Source organism: Schistocerca piceifrons, chromosome 2 (assembly GCF_021461385.2).
Source record: "Schistocerca piceifrons isolate TAMUIC-IGC-003096 chromosome 2, iqSchPice1.1, whole genome shotgun sequence".
Taxonomy (NCBI): Eukaryota; Metazoa; Arthropoda; class Insecta; order Orthoptera; family Acrididae; genus Schistocerca; species Schistocerca piceifrons.
The window spans coordinates 20128149-20147291 of NC_060139.1; positions in this window are offsets into that span (position 1 = coordinate 20128149).

Here is a 19143-nt window from a genome sequence, read left to right on the forward strand (position 1 = left end):
TCCATAGATCATGAATACGACACTTCGTAACGATGTGGAACGTGTCAGGTTAATAAAAGGTGTCTACACAAGATATTACATTACACAAAATATTACATGACACTTAATATTTTTAATTTTTTTTGTGGGGGTTGGGAAAATTACCCACTTACACATATCCAAAAATTCATCTAATAAGTAGAAGGAGTTGCCATTAAGAAATTCTTTTAATTTCTTTTTAAATGCTATATGGCTATCTGTCAGACTTTTGATGCTATTAGGTAAGTGATCAAAGACTTTTGTGGCAGTATAATTTACCCTCTTCTGAGCCAAAGTTAGATTTAACCTTGAGTAGTGTTGTAGCCATGTACACTGCTATTACTTTTAAATTCGTTCGGATTGTTAATAACAAATTTCATAAGTGAATATATATATATATATATATATATATATATATATATATATATATATATATATATATATATCGTGAGACTACAGTGAAGATCTCTAGCTCTTTAAATAAGTGTCTGCAGGATGATCTTGAATGAGCTAAAGCAATTATTCTGATTACATGCGTTTGTGCAATGAACACTCTTTTACTCAATATGATGCTATACGAAAGCAAAGAATGACAATAGGCGTGGTGAGCTAATTTGCTGAGATGTATATCGCCAAAATTTGCAATGACCCTAATAGCATAAGTAACTGAAGTCAAACGTTTCAGCAGATCTTCAGTGTGTTCTTTCCAGTTCAACCCATCATCAGCCAGCCGGTGTGGCCGAGCGGTTCTAGACGCTGCAGTCTGGAACCGCGCGACCGCTACGGTCGCAGGTTCGAATCCTGCCTCGGGCATGGATGTGTGTGATGTCCTTAGGTTGATTAGTTTTAAGTAGTTCTAAGTTCTAGGGGACTGATGACCTCAGCAGTTAAGTCCCATAATGCTCAGAGCTTTTTTTTGAATCCCTCATCAATGCATAAACCTAGAAATTTTGAATATTTTATCTTAGCTACCGATTTCTGATAGAAGTCTATATTTATTAATGGGGTCATTCCATTTACTGTGTGGAACTGTATATACTGTGTTTTATCAAAGTTTAATGAGAGCCCACTTGCAGAGCATCACTTAATGATTTTCTGAAAAACATCTTTCACAGTGTCAAGAGTTAATTCTTGTCTGTTGGGTGTGATAGCTATACTTGTATCATCGGCAAAAAGTACCAGCTTTGTATCTTCGTGAATATAGAATGGCAAGCCATTAATATATATTAAGAACAGCAGAGGGCCCAAGACCGAACCTTGTGGCACCCCATTCTTGATTGTTCCCCAGTTTGAGAAATCACCAGTTTTTTGCATATTATGTGAACTGCTTATTTCAACTTTCTTCACTCTTCCAGTTAGGTATGATTAAAACCATTTGAGCACTGTCCCATTCATACCACAGTATTCCATGATTTACACAATCAAATGCCTTTGATAGATCACAAAAAATCCCAACAGGTGACTTCCAGTTACTCAGAGCATTCAATATTTCATTAGTATAAGCATATATAGCATTTTCCGTTAAAAAACCCTTCTGGAAACCAAACTGACATTTTGTTAAAACTTTATTTTTACAAAGGTGTGAAGCTACTCTACAACGCATTACTTGCTCAAGAATTTTGGATAAGGCAGTCAAAAGAGAGATTGGCAGTAGTTGTTGACATCAGACATCCCCTTTTTTATGCAGTGGTTTAACAATGGCATATTTTAGTCTATCTGGGAAAATACCCTGCTTCAGAGAGCTATTACATATGTGGCTAAGAATTCCACTTATTTCTTGGGAACAAGCATTTATTATCCTGCTGGAAATTCCATCAATTCCATGTGAGCTTTTATTCTTGCGAGAGTTAATTATCTTCCTAATTTCAGAGGGAGAGGTGGGTGGAATGTCAATTGTATCAAATGGTGTGGGTAAGCCCTCTTCCATTAACTGCCTTGCTTCTTCTTATTAACATTTAGATCCTATTTTCTCTGCAACATTCAAAAAATGATTATTCAAAATGTTTTCGACTTCTGGCTTGTTGTTTATCAAGTTTCCATTCACTTTGATGGCGATGCCGTCATCCTGTACTCTTGGTTACCCTGTCTCCCTTGAAATAATATTCCAAATTGTTTTGATTTTGTTATCAGAGGTATTAATTTCAGATATGATGCACATGCTTCTGGACTCTATAATAACCTTTCTTAATGTAGCACAGTAGTTTTTATAATATTGGGCTGTTTCTGGGTAATTACTCATTCTTGTTGTTAGATACAGTTCCCTTTTGTGGTTACAAGATATTTTTATTCCTTTAGTAAGCCAAGGTTTTTTGCATGGTCTCTTATAATTGGATTGAACTACTTTCTTGGGGAAACAGTTTTCAAATTCTCTTACAAGTGTATCATTAAACAAGTTATATTTTAAATTAGTATCGGGTTCCTTGTACACTTCATCCCAGTCTAACTGCTGAAGATTTTCTCTGAAATTTCTAATTGTTGAGTCATTAATTGAATGCACAACTTTGGTGGGTAGTTTTGAATTACTGAATGGAGCTATGTCATATACTGTAACTAGTTGAGCATCACGATCCAAAAGGCCATTCACAACAGGACGAGGGTTTATGTTTTTAAACCCATCTTGGTCTACAAAAGCGTTATCTATCAATGTGCTGCTGTCCTTTACTATCCGAGTAGGAAAATTAATGACAGATGTCAAATTGAAAAACTGAGCAAGACTTCCAGGTCATTCTTCCTATTACACTCTTTCAGTGAATCAACATTGAAGTCCCCACAAATCGTAATTTGCTTTCCCCTATATGACAGATAGCACAACAAGGCATCCAAGTTTTCTAGGAATAAATGAAAGTTTCCTGAAGGGGACCTATATACTGTTACAATTATAAAAGAGCCCTGCTTCAGTTTACGTTGACTGGCATATGCTTCTATATGTTGTTCAAGACAAAACTTTTTTGTATCTAAGCTTTCTACGCAGTGATAACTTTTGACATATATGGCAACTCCACCTCCCACCTTATTCTCTCTACTCATATGTGCAGCTAGTTTATAACCACTGATATTTACCTTTTCAACATCAGACACAATGTGATGCTCAGACAGGCATAGTATATCTATTACATTACCAGATTCAATGTCATCTAAACAAACCAGGAGCTCATCTACTTTATTCTTCAATCCCAGAATATTTTGGTGAAAAATGGTAACATTATTTTTTACTTTACTTTTGTGAGAATCTACTTTTTTCTTTAATCCACCAATATTTTAGTTAAATGTGGTAACATTATTATTTACTTTCTTGTTGTGATAATTTTGTGAGTTTTGGACATCTTTAGCAACTGCCTCCCTGAACTTCTCATTGGACACTGATATTAGTCTAAAAAAGAGGTACACCCATGTACACTAGTGCACTCCCCCCCCCCCTTATGGATTTCACTAACGACCCTGCCAGTTTAGCCTTCCCTTTCCTGTTGATGTGTAGGCCATGCCTTGTGAAACCCCCCCTATCGATAGCCTCGACAGGAACCAATCCAATGTCTGACAGAGTGGCCACCCTGTGCAACCGATCCAACTCCATATTTACCCTCCTGACAGAGCGGTTCAACTGGGGCTGATCATGCTGCGCGAAAGCAGGCACCAGCCCAAAATTTGTATGGGCCGTTGCCGAGGCTATTTTCACCAGGTCGCACTCAATACTGTAGCCCTGGTCCCCATGAATACTGTTTCCCACTCCACCCACTATCATCACATGATCCTGCTTTGTGAAATCCTTGCACAAGGAACCTATATCCTCTACCACCTGACTAGGGCTTTCACTTGGCTTGAAAAAGTTTGTGACCTGGTACCTGTCACCTAATTTTTCTTGCAAAATCTGGCCCACGCCTCTTCCATGGCTGCTACCTAGCAACAGGACTTTCCTCTTACCTTCTACTTTTTTTGGAACAGTTGGTTTCCTAGTGAGATTCTGTTGCATCTTAACTACATCTACTTCCACTGGAGCCTCTTCCTTACTTAACTGTGGTAGCAAGGTAAATCTATTTGTTGTGTCAATTGGGAAACTGTCAGACATTGTCCTCTTTCTGTGGCCCCTGTTCCCAGCTACCACTTCCCACCGCTGTTTACCCTCCTCCCCCATTAGGCTCTTCAGTTCCTCCCACGCTCTGTCCAAATCAGCCTGAAGGGCTCTAATTTTCTCCTCCTGTTCAGCTATAATCCTATCTCTTGAGCAAACCCTGAAAAAGAATGGAAGAGTCTCGTTTGCTTCCCCAATTTCCACGCCACTACAATTTCCCCAATGAAACCACCTGTCACAACAGCTGCACAAAACCCCTGAATTAACTTTCCTACTGCAGCTCACACACTTAGTATCCATGGTAGTTTGGAAATTAGTTAAGAGGTTTATTAAGTGATAACGATAATATACTAAATACAGATGCAAAAGGACACTAAATAAGTTTTGGAAACTAACATGTAAGCAAACTTACCAAATATACTTAAATTTATGGTATAACGCTAAATATGCACGATGAAAAATTAGGCCTAAACAGACGAATATAACCTAAACGAACTTTTTGCAATAAGTGGAAGAATACGTAAATAAAAGAAAAACCTTTAATAGCAAGCTTGAAGAGCACACTGATGAACGTGTTTAATTAGTTAATCTATACCAAATGCACTTAAGATTGCGGTATAACGCTAAGTATGCAGACTCGGAAAGTAAGGCAAAGCAGCGGAATATAAACAAAACGAACTTTTCTCGATTACTGGAACAACACGCAAAAAAGAGAAAAATCTTTAATGGTGAGCTTGAAAAGTACCCTAATGAACGTATTTAATCAGTTAAACTACAGCAAATGCACTTCCAATTGCGGTCTAACGCTAAATATGCGCACTCGAAAAATTAGGCCTAAGCAGCAATAGGTAAACAAACGAACTTTTCGCGATTACTAGAACACTACGCAAATAAAAGAAAAACTTTTAATGGTGAGCTTGAAGAGTACACTAAAGAACGTATTTAATTAGTTAAAAGTGTTCAACTACAATTAATAACAACCTAAATTATTTATCTTTCACGAGAGCTCTGTCTCCGTACGTGCGGCCTTGTGAAAATCCACAGTCGCAACGATAATTATCAGGATGTAGTAAGGCGTAAGAGTAGGAGCTATAACCACTGCATGGAAGTAGGAGACATAGAATCAGCAGTTGGTACAAGTGGAATCTGGAAAACTTTGAGAGTGTAAACCAAAGTAACATCTTGTGCAATTAACAAATGCAAAACATTCTCCTATCTCATTCATTCATTGTGGCCAAAGAAATGTTGATATTTATTTACATATCAGGTACCAAGGGAGCAAGTGAACCAAAACTATACGGTCATGGAAAGTGGGGAGTATGGTTTACACACTGCTGATTTATGAACAAAGAATTAAATAATTAACAAAACATGAAAGAAACTACGAGTGATGATACGAATAAATAACACATGTCACAGAAAAATTGTAGGCTACTATGAGGAACATATTTAATTCATTTGTGACCAGTGTTTCACTTGCTCCTCAGTAGTTATCTTAAGTTTGCTGTTAATCTCATTTCCAACCACTCTAATTACTTCTGACTTTATTGAAGCTATTTCAAATCCATCTTTGCAACGGCAACAAAATGCGTCTTTTGTCATCAAGCACGTCTCGTTTTAACTTAGTCTCGTGCCAGTTAACAACTGTTTGATATTTAAGATAATTCTCAATAATTATTCAGTCTCAGTTGCACATTTGATAATTAAATTACTATTTCTACCAGTAAAGATCATCTTCGGATCCAATTAGTTGCTTCAGCAACCCGTCTTGTCTAGTGAGAAAAACTTCCAACAGTACTAAATCAATTAAAAATATGTAACTGATACTGTATATGATAATCATTAAGCATCTAGATTTTTTCGACTAAAACGTCGTAAGGCGTCCGTAATGAATGTTATATGGAATAGAGAGTTGGAGGAAAAGGGTGAGAAGCAAAAGGTGAAATGAAAGCGGGAGAATTGTAGTGAGTGAGATAGAGTGAGCGATGGGAGAGAAAAAGAGTTTTTTTTTCCATCAATCGCGTGATTTATTCGCTTGGCTTGAACAGACGACACCTTGTCAAGCATTCATAATTGGCTAATCAGCCTCTACTATCAGTTCAAACCAACTGAATAAAATTATGTAATGAGAAAACGAAACAGTTTTCCTCTCCTATCCCTCGCCCTCTCGTACTCTCCCTCTCTCCCTTTCGCCTCACCTCATGCTTCACACCTTCTTCCTCCAACTTTCCTGCCAGAAAGGTCACACAGTTCGTAGTAAAGACACACTCCGTCTTCAGGCCACGAGTGGCCTATCGAGGCCATCCGATCGCCGGTAATGCAGAAGTAAAATCTGGCATTCGCCAAGAAGTGTCATAGGCCCTCTGTTGTTTCTCATCCACATAAACGATTTAGAAGCCAATCTCAGCAGCCTTCTTAAATTGTTCGTAGATGATGTTGTCATTTATTGTCTTATACAGTTATCAGATGACTACAACAAATTGCAAAACGGTTTAAGCAAGTTATCTGCGTGGTGCAAAAGGTTGCAATTGACCCATAAAAATAATGGAAATGTGAAGTCATCCACACGACTACTAAAAGAAATCCGCTAAATTTCGATTACAAGATAAAATACACAAATCCAAAGCCTGTAAGTTCAACTAAGTACCTAGGGATTACAGTTACGAATAACTTAAACTGAAACGATCACTTAGATAATGTTGTGGGGAAAGCAAACCAAAGACTGCGATTCATTGGCAGAACATTTCGAAAATGAGACAAGTCTTCTAAAGCGACTGCTTACAGTACGCTTGTTCGCCCTCTGCTGGAGTATTGGTGTGCGATATGGGATTTGTGTCAGACAGAATTGACGGAGGAAATCAAAAAGTTCAAAGAAGGGCAGCTCGTTTTGTACTATCGAGAAATCTGGGAGAGAGTGCCACGGATATGATAAGCGAATTGAGGTGGCAATCATTTGAGCGAAGGCGGTTTTCGTTGCAACAGGATCTTCTCCTGAAATTTTAATGATGAACTTTGTGCTTCGAGAGTGAAAATATTTTATTGTCGCCCACCTACGAGGGGAGGAATGAGGAAAATAAGAGAAATCAGAGATCGCATGGGAAGGTAAAAGTGTTCATTTTCCCTCGCTCTCTTCGAGAGTAGAACGGTAGAGTAACAGCTTGAAGGTAGTTCGATGAACCTTGTGCCAGACACTTATTTGTGAATTGCGAAGTGATATAGCTGTAGATGAACTCATTGTCCATTCCATATATTCATTAGAGACTATTGTTTTATTTCAACAAAATGAACGCGTCTGTTGACAAAAATCCCCATTTTCTTGTCGTTGCAAAGGCTAGTTTGAAATAGCGTCGCTAATTAAAAAGCAACTATAGACAATGTGACCATAGAAATTAAACTTATGTCTTTCTTCGGTTCACTCTTCATCCATATTCTGTGCTCAGTTGCTTCAACTAGTTCCAATGGCTCTAATCATTATGGGGCTAAACATCTGAGGTCACCAGTCCCCTAAACGTAGAACTACTTAAACCTAACTAATCTAAGGACAGCACTCACGTCCGTGCCCAAAGCAGGATTCGAACCTGCGACCGTAGCAGCAGCGCGGTTCCGGACTGAAGCGCCTAGAACCGCTCGGCCACACGGCCGGCGCTTCAACTAGTAACTGAGGCTAGCCGTACCTGCAATTAAGAAATGTGGTCTGATAGTTCTCATTGGTAATATAAACGTCTCCTTCGTTACGCCAGTAAGCCATGATGTAGTGGCAGTATCAAACCTCTCTCCAACTTCGTCTCTTAAAAACTGACCGAGTGTAAGACTCGCGCACTGAGGGTTTCGTTGTTGTTGTTGTTGTTGTTGTTATTGCTGTCTTCAGCCGGAAGACTGGTTTGATGCACTTCTCCATTCTACTCTATCCTGCGCAAGCCATTCCATCTCTTAATAACTACTGCAACATGCATCCTTCTGTATCTTCTTACTGTAGGTATCGCTTTCCCTCTCTCTCTCTCTCTCTCACTCTCTCTCTCTCTCTCTCAAAATGTGTCCTATCAACCGATCCCTTCTTTTAGTCACATTGTAGCACAAATCTCTTGTCTTCCCCTCTTCAATGTTTTTCTGTATCAACAAACTTTAAAGCTTCTTTTGTCTTATTGTGTAAACTGTTCACCGTCCATGTTTCACTTCCATGCATGCCTACACCCCAGACGAATATGTTCCTAACATTTGAATCAATATTCGATGTTAACAAATTTCCCATCTTGAGAAAGGCTTTTCTGGTCTTTAACAGTATACATTTTCTACCCCTCTATATTGGCCATCATCTTACAGCCTAAATTGTCTTCGCATCAAATAGTTCATCCATCCATCACGAGAATCTGCTAATACCACTGACATACAAAATGAAGTCAGACTTCATTTTATATATAGAGAGATTAAATAAAACAACGCTTTAATGTACTTAGTGAAACATTACTATAACTTACATTTTATATTTACGTGCAGTAATATTTTCGTGTTATTTATGCGTTACCTGTAATGCAATGTAAGATACGATGGTGAAAATATGTTTTTATGATATAATTATTGTTCAACAATTTGTGAGTTTCTTTGTGTAGTTCTACTGTAAAACCTTCCTTCTTGCCAAATTTCATCATTCTAGGTCAATGGGAAGTACTCTATAGGTCGTATATTTTGATTCCTATGACTTGGTAGCGTAATTATTTTACAGCGACAAGGGACCATAGACCTTAGTATGTGACATATTTTTCAACTTGATACATCTGCCCATTTCTGTGAAAAAGGGGGTTTTAACAGACGGACAGACAGACAAGAGTCGGATAGCAAATAACAAAAGAAACATATTTTGCGTGTCATGCGATTACAAATTAATATTTTCGAACTTTTCTTGTACCTCGAAGCCTTGCTCCTTACATGAATTTACATCGGCAGGAAGTACTCTATAGACTTCGGTGGGTGAGTTAGCGAGCATCAAAATAAGTGACAAATTGCAGTATCCTTTGATTGCATTGAATTGGAAGATCAAATATGTTAGACGGACAAGGGACCGTGGGACTTTGAACAGATTTCGACTTGATGCATCGACTCGTTCCTGAGAGAAAGGAATGTCAACGGGTGGAGACAGACAATCTGATAACAAATGAAAAAAAAGTATTTTTCTTTCGTGTGATACAATAGCAAATAAACAATGTTCGAAATTTCATCCTTTGCCTGTACCATGAAACTTTGCTTCTTGTCAAATTTCACGATTTTTTGATGAGAATATGTGAGTTTCGAAATGTGGGACTTAAATGGCTGTATCTTTCAATTGCTTTGCTGTAGAAGGTTATACGTATTACATCGTCACGGTGGGAAAGGGGACTTAACAAGATAGACAGACGGACAACAAAGCGATCTTACTTGTGTTCCGCTTTTACCTACTGACGAAGGGAACCGTAAAAGCTTGTTGATATTTCCAACCATATTTCGAGAGACCCCGGGCACGTGCTGCCTGGGTGCAGAAATTTCTGCTCGGCTGGCGACTGCGTAACTTACGGCTGTTGGGTTCGGTGCCAACGTTTGCCGCAAAGAGCCGGCGCGGTCTGTGGCGGCAGCAGAAGGGCAGCGTAACGAGCTGCCGGCCTGTCCTCGGGCCCTCGCTAGCCCGGCGGCGACCTTTGAGCGGCAGTCCGTCCACCTGGGACCTCAGCGCTTTGCCGCCCTGCGCTTTGATGCCGCGGGCTGCCGCTGGCGAGCGCGACCACCTGCCGGGGCCATTACGCCGCTCTGGTCCGCTGTGCTGCTCGGCGGTCGCAGTTCGCAGTCTAATTGGCTGTCCCTCTGCGGCGCACGAAGGGTCCCCGGCCCATCCTACCTGAAACCGAACATCAACGCTTCAGTGACACTACCCACTGGAGAGTTGCTCTATACCATGCAAAATGATGGATAACATGCAATATGTAGCGGGTGTCCCACTCTCAAGGGGCCAAGGCAAGAGTTTTTAAAAACTCTAATAGAAAAGGGTATGAAATCAAATTTGTACATGACGTACTTTCATCATTGCGACATGCAGGTACATTAAAGGATGTAAAATTCTCAGTGATCTTATGTTGTTGTTGTGGTCTTCAGTGCTGAGACTGGTTTGATGCAGCTCTCCATGCTACTCTATCCTGTGCAAGCTTCTTCATCTCCCAGTACCTACTGCAACCTACATCCTTCTGAATCTGCTTAATGTATTCATCTCTTGGTCTCCCTCTACGATTTTTACCCTCCACACTGCCCTCCAATACTAAATCGGTGATCCCTTGATGCCTCAGAACATGTCCTACCAACCGATCCCTTCTAGTCAAGTTGTGCCACAAACTCCTCTTCTCCCCATTTCTATTCAATACCTCCTCATTAGTTATGTGATCTACCCATCTATTCTTCAGCATTCTTCTGTAGCACCACATTTCGAAAGCTTCTATTCTCTTCTTGTCTAAACTATTTATCGTCCATGTTTCACTTCCATCATGGCTATACTCCATACAAATACTTTCAGAAACGACTTCCTGACACTTAAATCTATAATCGATGTTAACAAATTTCTCTTCTTCTGAAACGCTGTCCCAGCCATTGCCAGTCCACATTTTATATCCTACCTACTTCGACCATCAACAGTTACTTTGCTCCCCAAATAGCAAAACTCCTTTACTACTTTAAGTGTCTCATATCCTAATCTAATTCCCTCAGCATTTCCCGACTTAATTGGACTACATTCCATTATCCTCGTTTTGCTCTTGTTAATATTCATCTTATATCGTCCTTTCAAGACACTGTCCATTCCGTTCAACTGCTCTACCAAGTCCTTTGCTGTCTCTCAGAGAAATACAATGTTATCCGTGAACCTCAAAGTTTTTATTTCTTCTCCATGGATTTCAATACCTACTCCGAATTTTTCTTTTGTTTCCTTCACTGCTTGCTGAATATACAGATTGAATAACATCGGGGAGAGGCTACAACCCTGTCTCACTCCCTTCCCAACCACTGCTTCCCTTTCATGTCCCTCGACTCTTATAACTGCCATCTGGTTTCTGTACAAATTGTAAATAGCCTTTGGCTTCCTGTATTTTATCCCTGCCAGTTTCTGAATTCAAAGAGACTATTCCAGTCAACATTGTCAAAAGCTTTCTCTAAGTCTACAAATGCTAGAAACGTAGGTTTGCCTTTCCTTAATCTATTTTCTAAGATAAGTCGTAGGGTCAGTATTGCCTCACGTGTTCCAATATTTCTACGGAATCCAAACTGATCTTCCCCGAGGTCGGCTTCTACCAGTTTTTCTATTCGTCTTTAAAGAATTCGCGTTAGTATTTTGCAGCCGTGACTTATTAAACTCAGCGATGTTTTATCGATATGTAATAGCAGTCCGTTCAGCGTCGTGGGTCGACTCCATGGAAGTCCACCTGCCGTTCTGGAGTCTGAAGATGATCCTTAAGGATTGCATCCGGTCACTCCGATTAAAATAAATTTGCGATAAATACTGTATTTTAATTATCATACAAAAGGATGTGCTGGAAGCGACCCCCAGCCCAACCAATTTACACAGTTGTACATGGCACTGCATCTTCGTGAATGTCGATAGAGTAATGGCGATGACTGCCTGGATTTCACGACGTATATTCTCACATAACTTTCTGATGGTGCGTGGTTTCTTCTTGTTCGCGTTACCTTCAAGGTGACCACATAGAAGAAAGATGTGAGTGGGGGAAAAGTCAGTTGACCTTGGGACCATAATTTTTTGGAAATCTGTCGTGGAAAAAGGATTCTATCTTGGCCACACTCGATATAGACGCGTGGCATGTGTCCCTATTTTTCTGTCAGTTCTTGGTCATCCAAGTGGTTCACAGATTCAGGAAACAATACATTGGTAACATTGGTGTGAAAAAAAATAAGAAAAAATAAGTCCCATGATGCACCGTAGTGACAATCCACACTTTCTGTGGATATAGGGGGGTCCCTCGCTGGCTACATGCTGGTTGTCACTAATCCATAAATGTTTGTTTTGCGAATTCACGCGTCCTGACAAGTACAACCATGATTCATCACTGTACCAGTCTACTACGACTTTCCTGACCTTTCAGTTATGAATCACTGAAACGAATGGCGGTATTTTGGTCTGTATCAGTCCCTGAACAACTGTAAACTCTTAGAGATGCAGGCCCATTGTCTTTGTAGTACTGTAACACGTTATACGCCTCTGTCTGAATACCTGTGATAAACGGCGAACATACTCTGTGGACAACGCCAACATTAATGCATTATGTGATCAAGAGTATCCGGAGACACCCAAAAACATACGTTTCTCATATTAGGTGCATTATGCTGCCACCTACTGCCAGGTACTCCATATCAGCGACCTCAGTAGTCATTAGACATCCTGGGAGAGCAGAATGGGGCGCTCCGCGAAACTCACGGACTGCGAACGTGGTCAGGTGATTGGGTGTCCCTTGTGATATACGTCTGTACTCGAGATTTCCACGCTCCTAAACATCACTAGGTCCACTGTTTCCAACGTGATAGTGAAGTGGAAACGTGAAGGGACACGTACAGCACAAAAGTGTACAGGTCGAGCTAGTCTGTTGACTGACATGAGATCGGCGACAGTTGAAGAGAGTAGTAATATGTAACGGGCAGACATCTAACCACACCATCACACAGGAATTCCAAACTGCTTCAGGATCCACTATGACAGTTAGGGGGGAGGTGCGAAGACTTGGATTTCATGGTCGAGCGGCTGCTCATAAGCCACACATCACGCCGGTAAATGCCAATCAACGCCTCGTTTGGTGTAAGGAGCGTAAACACTGGACAGTTGAACAATGGAAAAACGTTGATGGAGTGACGAATCACAGTACACAATGTGGCGATCCGATGGCAGGGTGTGGGTATGGCGAATGCCCGGTGAACGTCATCTGCCTGCGTGTGTAGTGCCAACAGTAAAATTCGGAGGCGGTGGTGTTATGGTGTGCTCATTTTTTTCATGGAGGAGGCTTGCACCGCTTGTTGTTTTGCGTGGCACTATAAGAGCACAGGCCAACATTGATGTTTTACGCACGTTCTTGCTTCCCACCTTTGAAGAGCGATTCGGGAATGGCGATTGCATCTTTCAACACGATCGAGCATCTATTCATAATTCACGGCCTGTGGCAGAGTGGTTACACGACAATAACATCGCTGTAATGGACTGGCATGCACAGAGTCCTGACCTGAATCCTACAGAACACCTTTGGAATATTTTGGAACGCCGACTTCGTGCCAGGCCCCACTGACCGACGTCGATACCTCTTCTCAGTGCAGCACTCCGTCAAGAAAGGGTTGCCATTCACCAAGAAACCTTCCAGCACCTGATTGAACGTATGCTTGGGAGAGTGGAAGCTGTCGTCAGCTCGGTAATTCCAGAATTACCGATGGATGGCACCACGAACTTGTAAGTCATTTCCAGCCAGGTGTCTGGATACTTTTCATGACATAGTGTACCTTTACATCATCCATACTTTCTTTCGACTGTGGGCCAGTTAACAACGAGTCATACTACATACAGAAATTTTTCAATAATTGTATGTTGCTTTCAATAAGTTTAAAATTTCACTGGTGTGCAAAGCCTAAGGACGATAGTGACTTTCGTACGATTTGTCAGTACCAAGTAACATACGAGTAGCTAGAATACATAGAATGAAGTGTTACGTAATGGTACATAAGGTAACCGAAAGAATAAGCAATGAGACGAACAGAAATGACACTTCCACTCGAAGACAATAATTACACTGAACTCACAGCGATTTATGACGATCCCCAGAACACTTAAAAAGAGACACAAGGTTCATAATAGGATGTATGATCAGATGCTTTGCAACGTGTTTCCTTGCTGGCCTCTCTACCAGCAAGGTTTACAAGGTCGTTATTCCATGTGGCCGTTCGTCCAACGTATCCAGCATTTGTCAGACGGGGTTGCCAGTTATTCTCGCCTTATATCGTTCCAGGAACTCGCCCCCCACCCCCCCACCCCTTGCGCTGTTGGATGCAGTGAGACATAAAAACTGAGTTAGGGCCGAGTGCACCACAAAGAAGGCGCACTTTGGAAAATAAAGTTGACCAATGAGTGCACCGCCAGATTTGGAGGTCAGTGCGCCCATGCGAAATTATGCCTCCTCACACCACGACATTTAGACCATCAAAACGATCATGATCCGCAGTGTCCCTGCGTGCATTACTTTCTACCTCTCGCCATATAAGAGACCTTCCAGAATCACTACTCAGACTGAAGCTGCTCCCATTGGAGAAGAGTGAAACGTCAAGATACAGGTTGGGCTGGGAAAGGAATCAGGTGGAAGAGATGGTCCACAATTCTTGCATCATTTGTCCTTTTAATTATCACATTAATTTAAAATGCACATGATTGCACAAAATAAAATACAGTAATCGCCATATATCTCCGAACGTAAGAGGCTGTTAAATGAAAATAAGCCCTTTTGAATTTTAGCCACGGACTGGCGTCACTAAACTTTCAGTGAAGCTTGACATGGTCATGGTGGAGAGACGGCGGTCTTGACATAGTTCATTAAATAACCACTGTTCTACAATTATTTCAACACTTGTACAACCTGGCTTCCTCGCGGTGACGCTGTCAGCCATGTACTGTTGTTATTTGGGTAGTTACGAATGCATGTTGTTGCATGAGTATAGATAACGACGATATCCAGTGCTCATTCACCCCATTTTCATATTTTGAACTATATGTTACGTGATAAGAATTAACATAATTTACACTACACTGTTAAACGGCTTTGTGTTCACTTTACTTCTAGAATTGGCTCCCCACTGTTTTTTCTCAGTTGTTGTACAGTGTTTTTGTATTCTACTTGATTGTTCCATAGCTTGCTTCGGCTATATTGCCTACACGTGTTACAGATCTGAAGATGGATACAAATAGCAACCGAAACTAGTTATTTATATTTAACTGTGATAGGAGAATTGCGGTCTAGGCATTTTTACTTTTATACTATAAGTACGTAAAAGATAACTCTCGCACAGCCTTCTTAACAAATAGTTATTAAGTTAAGAACTGGTAACATAGAATAAACAGCGAAGCTTGGAAGATCTGAAAAAATTTCTTACATCCATAGAACGGATACAATCACAAATTACGCTCAAAGAACAGTGAGTCATAAATAAAAATAGAAATCTAACTAGATAGCAACCGTAACGGAAACCACTTTAAAATTTTCCTCAACACTTCAAGTATGAATGCAAAGATTTGAATATTTGACAGTCATTTTGGCTACTGTAAAGTCAATGGTATTTTGATAATTACTGGCAATAGCCGATGGTTGATATTTATGACATATTCATTTGATCCTATATTTAGCTGTTAGTAAGGTAAATGGAAGAACCCTGAGATACTAAAAGGTATCAGATAAATCATATAATGGTAAGACAGATTTAGGAACCAGGTTTTAACTTGTAAGACATTTCCAGGGACAGATGTGGACTCTGACCACAATCTATTGGTTATGAACTGTAGATTAAAACTGAAGAAACTGCAAAAAGGTGGGAATTTAAGGAGATGGGACCTGGATAATCTGAAAGAATCAGAGGCAGTACAGAGTTTCAGGGAGAGCATAAGGGAACAATTGACAGGAATGGGGGAAAGAAACACACTAGAAGAAGAATGGGTAGCTTTGAGGGATGATATAGTGAAGGCAGCAGAGGATCAAATAGGTAAAAAGACGAGGGCTAGTAGAAACCCTTGGGTAACCGAAGAAATTTTGAATTTAATTGATGAAAGGAGAAAATATAAAAATTCAGTAAATGAAGCAGGCAAAAAGAAATCCAAACGTCTCAAAAATGATATCGACAGGAAGCGCAAAATGGCTAAGCAGGGATGGCTAGAGGACAAATGTAAGGACGTAGAGGCTTACCTCACTAGGGGTAAAATAGATACTGCCTACAGGAAAATTAAAGAGACCTTTGGAGAAAGGAGAACCACTTGCATGAATATCAAGAGCTTTGATGGAAACCCAGTTCTAAGCAAAGAAGGGAAAGCAGAAAGTTGGAAGGAGTATATAGAGGGTCTATACAATGGTTATGTATTGAAAGGTGGCTACACTGAGCCACTGCGCCAGAGATTGCGCCAAAGAGTACTATTAAGCCGCCTCCACAGTGCTAGGAGAGAGCTCGTAGAAGTCAGTGCTTGTCCAGAGCTCGTAGTGGTCAGTTCGTGCCGAGATGTGCTAGTGGGCACTGCTTGTCGTGAAGTCGGAGTGAGATGTAATAGTGGAGAGTGTTGTTCCATGTTTTATGCAGTTATTGATGGGAGAGGTAGCAGATGTTATTCTAATGGAAATACTGTAACGATCAGAGTGCTTTTCGTCAATATATATGAAGGTAAAATATTACGTGTTTTTTCATTATTTCCATGTTTTAAATAATGCATCATGACAGGTTCAGTCAACAAAGCATCTGGCTTGTGTTCTTGTATTAGAGTGTAATTCTGGTTTTCTTGAGTAATTATGGTATTTTTATTTCCTTTAGTTACTTCAGTATAAATGGTATTTAAAATTTCTTGTCTTGTTGAAGAAGAACCGTGCCAGATGTGTACGTTGAGTCACACTCCCACACACAGAACAGTTACATTTGTGCTTGGGTTTTGTAGATTTTATAGTTGCTGGGGACTTAATTAATTAATTGTGTTAATGAAAATTCTCATTTCATTTTTGTTGTTGTTCTTGCAGTCAGATAGCGTAATAATACTAATCAGGGCCAACCGTTTACGAGCACAGCGTAATCGGACTTACAGCTACCAAAAATATTTTCAAAATATTTAATTAAGCCCCCATGCACGTGGCGACCCTGCCAGGATCGTCCCTTGGATTCTTCTGATTGTAAAAATGGTAGATGGTAGTATTGTTGTAGTAATTTGTTGTTAGTAATTGTAGTCTATTTTGCATGTGTAGATTTGGTAATTGTCATTCTTCTAATGGTATTTTTTCTCAGAATTTGATTTGTTGTCTTGTTTACGCGTTTGACAATCTAGTGCAATTATTTCGATTGTTCGTTAATCGTGTTTGAGGGAAACATCTCGTGTGAATAGTATTGTTGGAGATAAGGAGTCATTGTGTGTGATTTTCGAACAGTGACGAATTTTTTTTATGTTTTGTAAATGATTACGCGATCAATGAAAAAGGCAAAAATGATGAATAGTGAGAATGACGAAATTGTTAACATGGCGAACTCGCCAACAGAGGAAAACAGTGCGATGAATAATGAAGTGGGAAACAATGTAATAAGTCGGGAACATAGGCCGGAACCATTTCAAAATTTTTCTCAATCAGAAAATTCACAGAATACGAGATTAACGATAGAAGATTCTGAAATAGTATCGAACACAGATAGCTTTATGGCTATGCAGAAGGAAATTAGTTTTGCGGGAAATGTTCGGGGTGAAAAGAATTTTGAATCATTAAATATGGAGCAGTTAATGAGTGCAATATTAAATTTGGGATCTGAATTAAAAACAGAGAGAGGAACAATTAAAACTGAGATGGGAACAATTAAAACTGAGATTGGAACAATTAAAACAGAGATAGGAACAATTAGAACTGAGATGAAAGCAATGACAACACGGTTATGCTCAAAAATAGGAACAATTGAAACAGAAATAGGAACAATTAAAACCGAGATGAAAGCAGTGGGATCACAGTTACGATCTGAATTAGAAACTGATATGGGAACAATGGAAACACAGTTAGGCTCACGAACAGGGACATGTTTCAAAAACATGAAAGATGAATCAAAGAAAGAAATTAGAGAAGAAGTACAACCGATTTTGAATGCTCACAATAATAGTTTAATTTCAACAGAAATCAGACAAGAGGAACAGGACAGAGAACGGGAAGAAAAAGATCGCGTGATAGTGCAAAAGTATTCAGAGTTAAAATTACAACGTGCAAAAGATAAGAAAGAAATATTTGAGAGAATCGAGGAATCCGTATCAAATGACAGAATAAATAACTTAACGCAACAGTATGAACAGTTCACTACTAAATGTGACAATACCGAAACCCGAGTCGCGACACTTACGGAAGACGTAAATAAACAGAAAGAACAATTAAGTGACTCATCGGAAAGAGTTGAGGAGATCTCAGATAAATTGACAAGTCTTAGTTTAGCAGAGGGGTTTGAAGAAAGTAATTTATTTCATTTACGGGATGCAATAAGAGAGCGCGAGGCGCGTGAATTTAACAATAATCAACATTGGGACTGGGAGAGACGCCGTAGGTCTTTGTCGCCACGAGGCGAAAACTTTGAGTATAAACACTTCTTAACTGTTCGGAAGATTAAGATATTTCGCAATTCTAAGAATGACATACATCCATGTGCATGGTTAGATGAATTTACGTACGCACTGCCGCCAAATTTGCCACTAAGTCACAAACTTGAAATTATGTGCAGTTATTAATGTCCGCAGGGGATTCACTACTCTAAGTGAATATGTGCCGTAGCGAGCATAGGGCCCCGAGCTGTAGTGGTGCTATTTCTCTTTTAGTTTTCTGTACCACTGCCTACTCTTTTACTATTCTTTGCATCTGTCAAAACAACTCTTCGACTATCAATCTATCTAGTGAGTAAGTAAACAGTAACCGGATATGACTGTTTTACCCAAAAGTGACTTTGGAATTTACCGTTTGAACTGTATCTTTAGCAGCAGTCATTCGTAGCTTAAATGAAATTTTACCTGTTTATCTTCGTGACAATATTACTTCATATGTTGACGATATTCTTATTGCTAAATATTCTTGGAGTGAGCATAACAAAATTTTGGATTCATTATTACGTATTTTTGCACGAGTTGGCATTACTGTGAACTTAGAAAAATCTGAATTTGGTCATTCTCAGGTGAAATTTCTCGGTATTCTTTTTGATCCAAAAAAATTAGACGGTATTCGTAATTATGCCGTACCTACCACAAAACGTGAGGTTCGTTGTTTCCAAAATTTTTGTGGAATGATATACTTTAGAGAAACTAACAGCTA